This window comes from Coregonus lavaretus (assembly GCF_964263955.1).
Source record: "Coregonus lavaretus genome assembly, contig: HAP1_SCAFFOLD_2476, whole genome shotgun sequence".
In the NCBI taxonomy this organism is placed as follows: domain Eukaryota; kingdom Metazoa; phylum Chordata; class Actinopteri; order Salmoniformes; family Salmonidae; genus Coregonus; species Coregonus lavaretus.
The window spans coordinates 12,409-25,887 of NW_028156731.1; the positions used below are offsets into that span (position 1 = coordinate 12,409).

Here is a 13,479-nt window from a genome sequence, read left to right on the forward strand (position 1 = left end):
CCCCAGTGTCTATCATGACCACTACACTAACACACTCTGTCCCCAGTCTCCTCTATCATGACCACTACACTAACACACTCTGTCCCAGTGTCTATCATGACCACTACACTAACACACTCTGTCCCCAGTGTCTATCATGACCACTACACTAACACACTCTGTCCCAGTGTCTATCATGACCACTACACTAACACACTCTGTCCCCAGTGTCTATCATGACCACTACACTAACACACTCTGTCCCCAGTGTCTATCATGACCACTACACTAACACACTCTGTCCCAGTGTCTATCATGACCACTACACTAACACACTCTGTCCCCAGTCTCCTCTATCATGACCACTACACTAACACACTCTGTCCCAGTGTCTATCATGACCACTACACTAACACACTCTGTCCCCAGTGTCTATCATGACCACTACACTAACACACTCTGTCCCAGTGTCTATCATGACCACTACACTAACACACTCTGTCCCCAGTCTCCTCTATCATGACCACTACACTAACACACTCTGTCCCCAGTCTCCTCTATCATGACCACTACACTAACACACTCTGTCCCCAGTCTCCTCTATCATGACCACTACACTAACACACTCTGTCCCCAGTCTCCTCTATCATGACCACTACACTAACACACTCTGTCCCCAGTCTCCTCTATCATGACCACTACACTAACACACTCTGTCCCCAGTGTCTATCATGACCACTACACTAACACACTCTGTCCCAGTGTCTATCATGACCACTACACTAACACACTCTGTCCCCAGTCTCCTCTATCATGACCACTACACTAACACACTCTGTCCCCAGTGTCTATCATGACCACTACACTAACACACTCTGTCCCCAGTCTCCTCTATCATGACCACTACACTAACACACTCTGTCCCAGTGTCTATCATGACCACTACACTAACACACTCTGTCCCCAGTCTCCTCTATCATGACCACTACACTAACACACTCTGTCCCAGTCTCTATCATGACCACTACACTAACACACTCTGTCCCAGTGTCTATCATGACCACTACACTAACACACTCTGTCCCCAGTCTCCTCTATCATGACCACTACACTAACACACTCTGTCCCAGTGTCTATCATGACCACTACACTAACACACTCTGTCCCAGTCTCCTCTATCATGACCACTACACTAACACACTCTGTCCCAGTGTCTATCATGACCACTACACTAACACACTCTGTCCCCAGTCTCCTCTATCATGACCACTACACTAACACACTCTGTCCCAGTCTCTATCATGACCACTACACTAACACACTCTGTCCCAGTGTCTATCATGACCACTACACTAACACACTCTGTCCCCAGTCTCCTCTATCATGACCACTACACTAACACACTCTGTCCCCAGTGTCTATCATGACCACTACACTAACACACTCTGTCCCCAGTCTCCTCTATCATGACCACTACACTAACACACTCTGTCCCAGTGTCTATCATGACCACTACACTAACACACTCTGTCCCCAGTGTCTATCATGACCACTACACTAACACACTCTGTCCCAGTGTCTATCATGACCACTACACTAACACACTCTGTCCCAGTGTCTATCATGACCACTACACTAACACACTCTGTCCCCAGTGTCTATCATGACCACTACACTAACACACTCTGTCCCAGTGTCTATCATGACCACTACACTAACACACTCTGTCCCAGTCTCTATCATGACCACTACACTAACACACTCTGTCCCAGTGTCTATCATGACCACTACACTAACACACTCTGTCCCAGTCTCCTCTATCATGACCACTACACTAACACACTCTGTCCCAGTGTCTATCATGACCACTACACTAACACACTCTGTCCCCAGTGTCTATCATGACCACTACACTAACACACTCTGTCCCCAGTGTCTATCATGACCACTACACTAACACACTCTGTCCCCAGTCTCCTCTATCATGACCACTACACTAACACACTCTGTCCCAGTGTCTATCATGACCACTACACTAACACACTCTGTCCCCAGTGTCTATCATGACCACTACACTAACACACTCTGTCCCCAGTCTCCTCTATCATGACCACTACACTAACACACTCTGTCCCCAGTGTCTATCATGACCACTACACTAACACACTCTGTCCCAGTGTCTATCATGACCACTACACTAACACACTCTGTCCCCAGTGTCTATCATGACCACTACACTAACACACTCTGTCCCCAGTCTCCTCTATCATGACCACTACACTAACACACTCTGTCCCAGTGTCTATCATGACCACTACACTAACACACTCTGTCCCCAGTCTCCTCTATCATGACCACTACACTAACACACTCTGTCCCCAGTCTCCTCTATCATGACCACTACACTAACACACTCTGTCCCCAGTGTCTATCATGACCACTACACTAACACACTCTGTCCCCAGTCACCTCTATCATGACCACTACACTAACACACTCTGTCCCAGTCTCCTCTATCATGACCACTACACTAACACACTCTGTCCCCAGTCTCCTCTATCATGACCACTACACTAACACACTCTGTCCCCAGTCTCCTCTATCATGACCACTACACTAACACACTCTGTCCCAGTCTCCTCTATCATGACCACTACACTAACACACTCTGTCCCCAGTCTCCTCTATCATGACCACTACACTAACACACTCTGTCCCAGTCTCCTCTATCATGACCACTACACTAACACACTCTGTCCCAGTGTCTATCATGACCACTACACTAACACACACTGTCCCCAGTCTCCTCTATCATGACCACTACACTAACACACTCTGTCCCAGTGTCTATCATGACCACTACACTAACACACTCTGTCCCCAGTGTCTATCATGACCACTACACTAACACACTCTGTCCCCAGTGTCTATCATGACCACTACACTAACACACTCTGTCCCCAGTCTCCTCTATCATGACCACTACACTAACACACTCTGTCCCCAGTGTCTATCATGACCACTACACTAACACACTCTGTCCCCAGTCTCCTCTATCATGACCACTACACTAACACACTCTGTCCCCAGTGTCTATCATGACCACTACACTAACACACTCTGTCCCAGTGTCTATCATGACCACTACACTAACACACTCTGTCCCCAGTGTCTATCATGACCACTACACTAACACACTCTGTCCCCAGTCTCCTCTATCATGACCACTACACTAACACACTCTGTCCCAGTGTCTATCATGACCACTACACTAACACACTCTGTCCCCAGTCTCCTCTATCATGACCACTACACTAACACACTCTGTCCCCAGTCCCTATCATGACCACTACACTAACACACTCTGTCCCCAGTGTCTATCATGACCACTACACTAACACACTCTGTCCCCAGTCTCCTCTATCATGACCACTACACTAACACACTCTGTCCCCAGTCTCCTCTATCATGACCACTACACTAACACACTCTGTCCCCAGTCTCCTCTATCATGACCACTACACTAACACACTCTGTCCCAGTGTCTATCATGACCACTACACTAACACACTCTGTCCCCAGTGTCTATCATGACCACTACACTAACACACTCTGTCCCCAGTCTCCTCTATCATGACCACTACACTAACACACTCTGTCCCAGTCTCCTCTATCATGACCACTACACTAACACACTCTGTCCCCAGTCTCCTCTATCATGACCACTACACTAACACACTCTGTCCCCAGTCTCCTCTATCATGACCACTACACTAACACACTCTGTCCCAGTCTCCTCTATCATGACCACTACACTAACACACTCTGTCCCCAGTCTCCTCTATCATGACCACTACACTAACACACTCTGTCCCAGTCTCCTCTATCATGACCACTACACTAACACACTCTGTCCCCAGTCTCCTCTATCATGACCACTACACTAACACACTCTGTCCCCAGTCTCCTCTATCATGACCACTACACTAACACACTCTGTCCCAGTGTCTATAATGACCACTACACTAACACACTCTGTCCCAGTCTCCTCTATCATGACCACTACACTAACACACTCTGTCCCCAGTGTCTATCATGACCACTACACTAACACACTCTGTCCCAGTCTCCTCTATCATGACCACTACACTAACACACTCTGTCCCCAGTGTCTATCATGACCACTACACTAACACACTCTGTCCCCAGTGTCTATCATGACCACTACACTAACACACTCTGTCCCCAGTGTCTATCATGACCACTACACTAACACACTCTGTCCCCAGTGTCTATCATGACCACTACACTAACACACTCTGTCCCCAGTCTCCTCTATCATGACCACTACACTAACACACTCTGTCCCAGTGTCTATCATGACCACTACACTAACACACTCTGTCCCCAGTCTCTATCATGACCACTACACTAACACACTCTGTCCCCAGTCTCCTCTATCATGACCACTACACTAACACACTCTGTCCCCAGTCTCCTCTATCATGACCACTACACTAACACACTCTGTCCCCAGTGTCTATCATGACCACTACACTAACACACTCTGTCCCCAGTCTCCTCTATCATGACCACTACACTAACACACTCTGTCCCCAGTCTCCTCTATCATGACCACTACACTAACACACTCTGTCCCCAGTGTCTATCATGACCACTACACTAACACACTCTGTCCCCAGTCTCCTCTATCATGACCACTACACTAACACACTCTGTCCCCAGTGTCTATCATGACCACTACACTAACACACTCTGTCCCAGTGTCTATCATGACCACTACACTAACACACTCTGTCCCAGTCTCCTCTATCATGACCACTACACTAACACACTCTGTCCCCAGTGTCCTCTATCATGACCACTACACTAACACACTCTGTCCCCAGTCTCCTCTATCATGACCACTACACTAACACACTCTGTCCCCAGTCTCCTCTATCATGACCACTACACTAACACACTCTGTCCCAGTGTCTATCATGACCACTACACTAACACACTCTGTCCCCAGTCTCCTCTATCATGACCACTACACTAACACACTCTGTCCCAGTCTCCTCTATCATGACCACTACACTAACACACTCTGTCCCAGTCTCTATCATGACCACTACACTAACACACTCTGTCCCCAGTCTCCTCTATCATGACCACTACACTAACACACTCTGTCCCCAGTCTCCTCTATCATGACCACTACACTAACACACTCTGTCCCAGTCTCCTCTATCATGACCACTACACTAACACACTCTGTCCCCAGTCTCCTCTATCATGACCACTACACTAACACACACTGTCCCCAGTCTCCTCTATCATGACCACTACACTAACACACTCTGTCCCAGTGTCTATCATGACCACTACACTAACACACTCTGTCCCCAGTCTCCTCTATCATGACCACTACACTAACACACTCTGTCCCCAGTGTCTATCATGACCACTACACTAACACACTCTGTCCCCAGTGTCTATCATGACCACTACACTAACACACTCTGTCCCCAGTCTCCTCTATCATGACCACTACACTAACACACTCTGTCCCAGTCTCCTCTATCATGACCACTACACTAACACACTCTGTCCCCAGTGTCTATCATGACCACTACACTAACACACTCTGTCCCAGTGTCTATCATGACCACTACACTAACACACTCTGTCCCAGTCTCCTCTATCATGACCACTACACTAACACACTCTGTCCCCAGTGTCTATCATGACCACTACACTAACACACTCTGTCCCAGTGTCTATCATGACCACTACACTAACACACTCTGTCCCAGTGTCTATCATGACCACTACACTAACACACTCTGTCCCCAGTGTCTATCATGACCACTACACTAACACACTCTGTCCCCAGTGTCTATCATGACCACTACACTAACACACTCTGTCCCAGTGTCTATCATGACCACTACACTAACACACTCTGTCCCCAGTGTCTATCGTGACCACTACACTAACACACTCTGTCCCCAGTGTCTATCATGACCACTACACTAACACACTCTGTCCCCAGTGTCTATCATGACCACTACACTAACACACTCTGTCCCCAGTGTCTATCATGACCACTACACTAACACACTCTGTCCCCAGTGTCTATCATGACCACTACACTAACACACTCTGTCCCCAGTGTCTATCATGACCACTACACTAACACACTCTGTCCCAGTGTCTATCATGACCACTACACTAACACACTCTGTCCCCAGTCTCCTCTATCATGACCACTACACTAACACACTCTGTCCCCAGTGTCTATCATGACCACTACACTAACACACTCTGTCCCCAGTCTCCTCTATCATGACCACTACACTAACACACTCTGTCCCCAGTCTCCTCTATCATGACCACTACACTAACACACTCTGTCCCCAGTGTCTATCATGACCACTACACTAACACACTCTGTCCCAGTGTCTATCATGACCACTACACTAACACACTCTGTCCCCAGTCTCCTCTATCATGACCACTACACTAACACACTCTGTCCCAGTCTCTATCATGACCACTACACTAACACACTCTGTCCCAGTCTCCTCTATCATGACCACTACACTAACACACTCTGTCCCAGTCTCCTCTATCATGACCACTACACTAACACACTCTGTCCCAGTGTCTATAATGACCACTACACTAACACACTCTGTCCCAGTCTCCTCTATCATGACCACTACACTAACACACTCTGTCCCCAGTGTCTATCATGACCACTACACTAACACACTCTGTCCCAGTCTCCTCTATCATGACCACTACACTAACACACTCTGTCCCCAGTCTCCTCTATCATGACCACTACACTAACACACTCTGTCCCAGTGTCTATCATGACCACTACACTAACACACTCTGTCCCAGTCTCCTCTATCATGACCACTACACTAACACACTCTGTCCCCAGTCTCCTCTATCATGACCACTACACTAACACACTCTGTCCCCAGTCTCCTCTATCATGACCACTACACTAACACACTCTGTCCCCAGTCTCCTCTATCATGACCACTACACTAACACACTCTGTCCCCAGTCTCCTCTATCATGACCACTACACTAACACACTCTGTCCCCAGTCTCCTCTATCATGACCACTACACTAACACACTCTGTCCCCAGTCTCCTCTATCATGACCACTACACTAACACACTCTGTCCCCAGTCTCCTCTATCATGACCACTACACTAACACACTCTGTCCCCAGTCTCCTCTATCATGACCACTACACTAACACACTCTGTCCCAGTGTCTATCATGACCACTACACTAACACACTCTGTCCCCAGTCTCCTCTATCATGACCACTACACTAACACACTCTGTCCCAGTCTCCTCTATCATGACCACTACACTAACACACTCTGTCCCCAGTCTCCTCTATCATGACCACTACACTAACACACTCTGTCCCCAGTCTCCTCTATCATGACCACTACACTAACACACTCTGTCCCAGTCTCCTCTATCATGACCACTACACTAACACACTCTGTCCCCAGTCTCCTCTATCATGACCACTACACTAACACACTCTGTCCCCAGTCTCCTCTATCATGACCACTACACTAACACACTCTGTCCCAGTCTCCTCTATCATGACCACTACACTAACACACTCTGTCCCCAGTCTCCTCTATCATGACCACTACACTAACACACTCTGTCCCAGTGTCTATCATGACCACTACACTAACACACTCTGTCCCAGTCTCCTCTATCATGACCACTACACTAACACACTCTGTCCCCAGTCTCCTCTATCATGACCACTACACTAACACACTCTGTCCCCAGTCTCCTCTATCATGACCACTACACTAACACACTCTGTCCCCAGTCTCCTCTATCATGACCACTACACTAACACACTCTGTCCCCAGTCTCCTCTATCATGACCACTACACTAACACACTCTGTCCCCAGTCTCCTCTATCATGACCACTACACTAACACACTCTGTCCCCAGTCTCCTCTATCATGACCACTACACTAACACACTCTGTCCCCAGTGTCTATCATGACCACTACACTAACACACTCTGTCCCCAGTCTCCTCTATCATGACCACTACACTAACACACTCTGTCCCCAGTCTCTATCAAGAAGTGTGAGGGTCAGTTTTAGGTAGAAGTGTTTTTAGGGGTGGTGAGAGTCAGTTTTAGGTAGAAGTGTTTTTAGGGGTGGTGAAGGATCAGTTTTAGGTAGAAGTGTTTTTAGGGGTGGTGAAGGATCAGTTTTAGGTAGAAGTGCTTTTAGGGGTGGTGAGGGTCAGTTTTAGATATAAGTGCTTTTAGGGGTGGTGAAGGGTCAGTTTTAGATATAAGTGCTTTTAGGGGTGGTGAAGGGTCAGTTTTAGATATAAGTGCTTTTAGGGGTGGTGAGGGTCAGTTTTAGATAGAAGTGTTTTTAGGGGTGGTGAAGGTCACTTTTGCAGGGCATTTCATTTTTAGCATTTAGGGGCATATGGGTGTGTGTGTGTGTGTGTGTGTATGCCTGCACCTGTGCACGTGTGTGTGTTTATGTGCACGTGTATCCCCTACCTCCAGGTCATCCAGTGAGCGTGCCAGGCTGATGTGTTTGGAGCGGCCGAAGGATCGTCTCCCTGAGGAGCGTTGGGGTAGAGGAGGGAAGCCCTTAGTCAGCCCTCTGAACCGACCAGCCTAGAGAGAAACACACGCAGGTTAACTCTCCACACTTCAATACATGGTCCTCTGTAGTTCCGTCAGTATAACATGGTCCTCTGTAGTTCAGTCAGTATAACATGGTCCTCTGTAGTTCAGTCAGTATAACATGGTCCTCTGTAGTTCATTTAGTATAACATGGTCCTCTGTAGTTCAGTTAGTATAACATGGTCCTCTGTAGTTCAGTCAGTATAACATGGTCCTCCGTAGTTCCGTCAGTATAACATGGTCCTCTGTAGTTCCGTCAGTATAACATGGTCCTCTGTAGTTCAGTCAGTATAACATGGTCCTCTGTAGTTCAGTCAGTATAACATGGTCCTCTGTAGTTCATTTAGTATAACATGGTCCTCTGTAGTTCAGTTAGTATAACATGGTCCTCTGTAGTTCAGTCAGTATAACATGGTCCTCTGTAGTTCAGTTAGTATAACATGGTCCTCCGTAGTTCAGTCAGTATAACATGGTCCTCTGTAGTTCATTTAGTATAACATGGTCCTCTGTAGTTCAGTCAGTAGAACATGGTCCTCTGTAGTTCAGTCAGTATAACATGGTCCTCTGTAGTTCAGTCAGTAGAACATGGTCCTCTGTAGTTCAGTCAGTAGAACATGGTCCTCTGTAGTTCAGTCAGTAGAACATGGTCCTCTTTAGTTCAGTCAGTATAACACGGTCCTCTTTAGTTCAGTCAGTATAACATGGTCCTCTGTAGTTCAGTCAGTATAACATGGTCCCCTGTAGTTCAGTCAGTATAACACGGTCCTCTTTAGTTCAGTCAGTATAACATGGTCCTCTGTAGTTCAGTCAGTATAACATGGTCCTCTGTAGTTCAGTTAGTATAACATGGTATTAGCCAGGGTAGTAGGTTCCATCCCCATTCGAAAAACATATGCATGTATTATTATAAGTCGCTTTGTATAAATTAGTATTATTACAACACACACACACAGACACACACACAGACACACTGGAGGCACATGCCAGTGGTTTGCCTGGAGGAGAAAGCAGAGTCACGCGAAGAACAACTGTGTGGACGTCATTCACACAGTCACTTCCCCTCTGGACCTCTGACATGTAGAAATAACCCTTCCTGAAACATATACACGCACGCACGCACGCACACGCACACACACACACACACACACACACACACACACAGACACACACACACACACACACACACACACACACACACACACACACACACACACACACACACACACACACACACACACACACACACACACACACACACACACACACACACACACACACACACACACACACACACACACACACACACGTCAGGCCGTGCCCAATTTCCTGCATCTATCAGATCAATTCCAGAAAACAGAGCGCGAGGATGGATGCACCAAGTCTGGAACCAACAGCACCCTGAACAGCTTCTACCCCCAAGCCATAAGACTGATAAATAGTTAGTAAGATAGTTAACCAATATTTTAACCAATAGCTACACTACATGGCTAAAAGTATGTGGACACCCCTTTCAAATTAGTGGATTCGGCCATTTCAGCCACACCCGTTGCTGACAGGTGTATAAAAATCGAGCACACAGCCATGCAATCTCCATAGACAAACATTGGCAGTAGAATGGCCCGTGCTGAAGAGCTCAGTGACTTTCAACGTGGCACCGTCATAGGATGCCACCTTTCCAACAAGTCAGAGCTGCACCGGTCAACTGTAAGTGTGCTGTTATTGTGAAGTGGAAACGTCTAGGAGCAACAACGGCTCAGTGCTGAATCGAGTGGCACGTAAAAATTGTATCTCCTCGGTTGCAACACTCACTACCCGAGTTCCAAACTGCCTCTGGAAGCAACGTCAGCACAACTGTTCGTCAGGAGCTTCATGAAATGGGTTTCCATGGCCGAGCAGCCGCACACAAGCCTAAGATCACCATGCACAATGCCAAGCTCAAATCAAATCACATTTTATTGGCCACATGCGCCGAATACAACAGGTGCAGACATTACAGTGAAATGCTTACTTACAGCCCTTAACCAACAGTGCATTTATTTTTAATAAAAAAGTAGAATAAAACAACAAAAAAGAGCAGAAGTAAAATAAAATAACAGTAGGGAGGCTATATATACAGGCGGGTACCGGTGCAGAGTCAATGTGCGGGGGCACCGGCTAGTTGAGGTAGTTGAAGTAATATGTACATGTGGGTAGAGTTAAAGTGACTATGCATAAATAATTAACAGAGTAGCAGCAGCGTAAAAAGATGGGGTGGAGGACAATGCAAATAGTCCGGGTAGCCATGATTAGCTGTTCAGGAGTCTTATGGCTTGGGGGTAGAAGCTGTTGAGAAGTCTTTTGGACCTAGACTTGGCACTCCGGTATCGCTTGCCGTGCGGTAGCAGAGAGAACAGTCTTTGACTAGGGTGGCTGGAGTCTTTGACAATTTTGAGGGCCTTCCTCTGACACCGCCTGGTATAGAGGTCCTGGATGGCAGGAAGCGGTGATGCAACCAGTCAGGATGCTCTCGATGGTGCAGCTGTATAATATTGTGAGGATTTGAGGACCCATGCCAAATCTTTTCAGTCTCCTGAGGGGGAAAAGGCTTTGTCGTGCCCTCTTCACGACTGTCTTGGTGTGTTTGGACCATGATAGTTCGTTGGTGATGTGGACACCAAGGAACTTGAAGCTCTCAACCTGTTCCACTACAGCCCTGTCGATGACAATGGGGGCGTGCTCAGTCCTCTTTTTTTTCCTGTAGTCCACAATCATCTCCTTTGTCTTGGTCACGTTGAGGGAGAGGATGTTATCCTGGCACCACACGGCTGGAGTGGTGTAAAGCTCGCCGCCATTGGACTCTGTAGCAGTGGAAACGCGTTCTCTGGAGTGATGAATCACGCTTCACCATCTGGCAGTCCGACGGACAAATCTGGGTTTGGCGGATGCCAGGAGAACGCTACCTGCCCCAATGCCTAGTGCCAACAGTAAAGTTCGGTGGAGGAGAAATAATGGTCTGAGGCTGTTTTTCATGGTTCTGGCTAGGCCCCTTAGTTCCAGTGAAAGTAAAACTTAACTCTACAGCACACAATGACATTCTAGGCGATTCTGTGCTTCCAACTTTGTGGCAACAGTTTGGGGAAGGCCCTTTCCTGTTTCAGCATGACAATGCCCCCGTGCACAAAGTGAGGTCCATACAGAACTGGTTTGTCGAGATCGGTGTGGAAGAACTTGACTGGCCTGCACAGACCCCTGACCTCAACCCCATTGAACATCTTTGGGATGAATTGGAATGCCTACTGCGAGCCAGGCCTAATCGCCCAACATCAGTGCCCAACCTCACTAATGCTCTTGTGGCTGAATGGAAGCAAGTCCCCTGCAGCAATGTTCCAACATCTAGTGGAAAGCCTTCCCAGAAGAGTGGAGGCTGTTATAGCAGCAAAGGGGTGACCAACTCCATATTAATGTCCATGATTTTGGCATGAGATGTTGGACGAGCAGGTGTCCACATACTTTTGGTAATGTAGTGTACCTGGACTATCTGCATTGACCCTTTTTGCACTAACTCTTGACTCATTACATACATACTGTATATTATCGATCCTGTTGCCTAGTCACTTTACCCCTACCTATATGTACATAGCTACCTCGTACCCCTGCACTCAGTACTGGTACTCCGTGTATATAGCCAAGTTATCGTTGCCTTACCTCCATAACTTACTACATTTGCACACACTGTATATAGATGTTCTATTGTGTTATTGACTGTACGTTTTGTTTACCCCATATGTAACTCTGTGTTGTTGTTTTTATCGCACTGCTTTGCTTTATCTTGGCCAGGTCGCAGTTGTAAATGAGAACTCGTTCTCAACTGGCTTACCTGGTTAAATAAAGGTGAAATAAAATGTTTAAAAAATAAACTCATTGTGGATTTAAATCCTCGTGTTATTATTTTTATATTATTTATTTCTCTCTGCATTGTTAAGAAGGGCCAGTAAGTAAACATTTCACTGTTAGTCTACACATGTTGTTTACCAAGCATGTGATGAATAACATTTGATTTGATAGATACTAGAGGAAAGAGAGAGGAGGATGGAGAGATATATAGATACTAGAGGAAAGAGAGAGGAGGATGGAGGGATATATAGATACTAGAGGAAAGAGAGAGAGGAGGGTGGAGGGATATATAGATACTGGAGGAAAGAGAGAGGAGGATGGAGGGATATATAGATACTGGAGGAAAGAGAGAGGAGGATGGAGAGATATATAGATACTAGAGGAAAGAGAGAGGAGGATGGAGGGATATATAGATACTGGAGGAAAGAGAGAGAGGAGGATGGAGGGATATATAGATACTGGAGGAAAGAGAGAGGAGGATGGAGGGATATATAGATACTAGAGGAAAGAGAGAGGAGGATGGAGGGATATATAGATACTGGAGGAAAGAGAGAGAGGAGGATGGAGGGATATATAGATACTGGAGGAAAGAGAGAGGAGGATGGAGGGATATATAGATACTGGAGGAAAGAGAGAGGAGGATGGAGGGATATATTGATACTGGAGGAAAGAGAGAGAGGAGGGTGGAGGGATATATAGATACTGGAGGAAAGAGAGAGGAGGATGGAGGGATATATAGATACTGGAGGAAAGAGAGAGGGGAGGGTGGAGGGATATATAGATACTAGAGGAAAGAGAGAGGGGAGGGTGGAGGGATATATAGATACTGGAGGAAAGAGAGAGAGGAGGATGGAGGGATATATAGATACTAGAGGAAAGAGGGAGAGGAGGATGGAGGGATAT

The 13,479-nt window shown here is 46.8% G+C and overlaps 1 pseudogene across 1 annotated transcript in view; it reads right to left on the reverse strand.

Annotated features, from left to right (window-relative positions):
• Window positions 1–8,286: 8,286 nt before the first annotated feature.
• The window catches only part of LOC311126033 (regulator of G-protein signaling 12-like), a 51,069-nt pseudogene continuing 45,876 nt past the window's right edge, over window positions 8,287–13,479 (reverse strand). Inside the window, exons 7-8 of the transcript XR_014615175.1 lie at window positions 8,562–8,694; window positions 8,287–8,321 (exon numbers count right to left, since the gene is read on the reverse strand). The product of XR_014615175.1 is annotated as a regulator of G-protein signaling 12-like (transcript). The remainder of the gene's footprint in view (window positions 8,322–8,561; window positions 8,695–13,479) is intronic.